Source organism: Rutidosis leptorrhynchoides, chromosome 2, assembly GCF_046630445.1.
Source record: "Rutidosis leptorrhynchoides isolate AG116_Rl617_1_P2 chromosome 2, CSIRO_AGI_Rlap_v1, whole genome shotgun sequence".
NCBI lineage: Eukaryota > Viridiplantae > Streptophyta > Magnoliopsida > Asterales > Asteraceae > Rutidosis > Rutidosis leptorrhynchoides.
The window spans coordinates 207,413,131-207,416,254 of NC_092334.1; the positions used below are offsets into that span (position 1 = coordinate 207,413,131).

Sequence of the window (3,124 nt, forward strand, 5' to 3'; positions counted from 1 at the left end):
TTAACGGAACCTCAAAGTATGGAAGACCGAATGAGAGCCACACGCACGGGCCAAGGTCACGCCATTAATCAGCCAGATGTTAGAGCATCAGATTTTGAAATCAAAGGACAAATCCTACACATGATCACCAATCAGTGCCAATTTGGTAGTACAACAAAAGAAGATCCAAACGAACATCTTCGAACTTTTAATAAGATTTGTAATCTATTTAAAATCCGAGAAGTTGATGATGAAACTATTTATCTTATGTTGTTCCCATGGACTTTAAAAGGAGAAGCCAAAGATTGGTTAGAATCGTTACCTGAAGGAACGATTGACTCATGGGATATTTTAGTTGAGAAATTTCTTCAAAGATTCTTTCCGGCATCTAAAGCCGTGAGACTTCAAAGAGAAATTGCCACGTTCGTGAAAAAGCCAAATGAAACGTTATATGAGGCATGGACAAGATTCGGAAGGATGTTGAGAGGATGTCCTCAACACGGTTTAGATACTTTTCAAATAGTGCAAATTTTCTATAAAGACGTCGACATCGCCACACGAAAAGATATCGACACAGCAGCTGGTGGTTCCGTTATGAAGAAAACCGCAACCGAAGCTCACAAGATCATTGATAACACAGCATCCCACTCTCATGAGTGGCATCAGGAAAAAGATATTTTTCATTCATCTAAAGCGGCTAGAGATGATTCTAGCCATAACTTTGATTCTGTTTCCGCAAAAATAGATGCTTTTGAGAGACGAATGGAAAAGATGACTAAATATATTCACGGAATACGAATCAGTTATGAGCAATGCGGTGGACCACACTTAACGAAAGATTGTAATGTTGAGCAAACGATGGAACAACGAGAGAATGTTTCCTACATAAACCAAAGGCCGGGAAATAATTATCAACCGCCAAGGCCAAACTTTAATCGAAATCAAAACATTCTTTACAATCCAAATGGACCCAATAATAACTCATACAACCAACAAGGTCTGAATAACCAATCAACTCAAAACAACACTTTCAATCAACAAAGACCTGGCTTGTATAAACCACCACAACAAACCGAAGAGAAAAAGTCAAATCTGGAAGAAGTGGTATTTAAGCTAGTTGAATCTCAAACACAATTTATTGAAACTCAAACCCAAATGAATGAGAGGTTTGATCAGTCATTTAGAACTCAACAAGCTTTCATTTTGAATCTAGAAAAACAAGTAGGTACTCTTGTTAGATTGATGAGTGAAAGGGAACAAGGAAAGCTACCTAGTAATAATGAAGTAAATCCTCGGAATGAAAATGTTAACATGGTATCAACAAATTCTGAAAAACTAACACCAGTAGATGGGAAAGTTTTAGATGTGAGTAACAATGAAGAAGTTACAACACCACCACCACCCGAGTATGTAAAGCCAGTGGTGGCACCATACAAAACACCCATCCCGTTTCCAAGAAAAGGAGTTGAGTATGAGCAAGTGATATGTAATAAAGTTTGTGATACCTTTGGAAAAAAGAAGAAGAAGAAGAATAAGAAAGTGCAAGAAACAAAAACTGTAGAAGTAAACCCGGTGAAGATAGTTCCACCAAAACCTCCACCTAGGGTAGGTAATCCGGGTGAATTTATTGTTCCTTGTCTACTAAGTGACTGTGTCATGTATGATGCAGTAGCAGATTTAGGTGCAAGTGTGAGTGTTATGCCTCTTTCATTATATAAGAGATTAGGAGTAGGTGAGTTAAGTCCAACGGATATGAGTGTTCGACTCCTTGATCAAACCATTAAGCACCCAGTTGGAATTGCTGACAACCTACCCGTTCAAGTAGGTAATTTAACCTTTCTAGTCGAATTCATTGTCATTGACATAGAAGAGGACCCAAACATTCCTCTAATTTTAGGTCGACCATTCTTAGCGTCCACCGGGGCGTTATTTGATGTAAGAAAGGGTAGAATGATACTTAGTAATGATGAGAAATCGATCACCTTTATGATTCGAAAGTCTAAATATCCACCAACCAAAACCGTTGAACCATCAAAAACGATTGGTAAGAACCATGTTGTTTTACCAACTCCAATGGTAGTGCTCAACAATAATAAAACGCCTAAGTGTGGGGAAAATGAAGTAACACCTAATGATGACCTGATAACAAAGAACCCCATTGTTGATACGAAATTAAATGATCCCGTTATTAATAGTTCAATGAAAAAACTTATTAAACGAATTCGCGATGCTAGAACCAAGGGGAACTTTAAGTTTTGTAACCGGTTAGTATCCAATCTGTCGCCTAAAGAAAAGGCGAAATTAGTTGAATTTGTGGATATTACACAAGAATCCGACTAATGGCTTAAAGCAAAAGTCACAGATATGCAAGTTGATTATGGTCCAAGAAAAATTGACGATGAAGTTAATCACAATTTTGACACCACAGCTACCTAAGTGTGGGGAGATTCAAAATGTTCTAAAAATAAAATGCTGTCTAGAGTTAGTTATTCTATTCTCGTGTAGTTTCGAGAATGGAATCCGATTGGTCTTTTCCACTAGCAGACACTAAAGAACTAGTTTTCTCCCCCCATTCTGAATTTTTTTTGTTTTGTAGGTTTTATAAGAAATTAATATGCTTTTTAAATTTAAGTTTTGTGTGATTTTAAAAACAAAAATTTACTTTATTTAATTAAATTTAAAAAAAATGATTTCTAAAATTTGTCGTGAGTTAAACACTAGGTCATTGAACTGAAATTGCTTTACCCGAGGGCGGGACGACAAAATTTGTTATCATTATTTTTAATTTTATTGATTTAAAGTATGCAAAAAAAATATATTAGATTTTATAAAATTTTGAAAGTGGGGTAATATACCAAACTTCAAAAATATGTATATATGTTTGTAGTTTATCTTATGTACAAAACAGGGTAAAACAACGCACTTTCAAAGACTGTCATTAAGTTCAACAAAAGCTACTAATTTTGACGACAAGACGCAAAATATCAAATGTGAAATAAAAACAATATGTTTGCAAACTCGGTAATTTTAATCATTTTTCTACACTAATCACCCTCATGAATTTAAATTTTTACTGATTTCTTGCAAATGAGGGCATTGCAAGATCTCAAGTGTCGTGAAGGGTTATAAATTCTCTCGGGTTTAC

General features: G+C 35.6%; 1 non-coding gene across 1 annotated transcript; it reads right to left on the reverse strand.

The window, feature by feature from the left end:
- Positions 1-378: 378 nt before the first annotated feature.
- Positions 379-485, reverse strand: LOC139895039 (small nucleolar RNA R71). The gene has a single exon (XR_011775510.1). It is a non-coding gene; the product is annotated as a small nucleolar RNA R71 (small nucleolar RNA).
- Between the last annotated feature and the right edge of the window lie 2,639 nt (positions 486-3,124).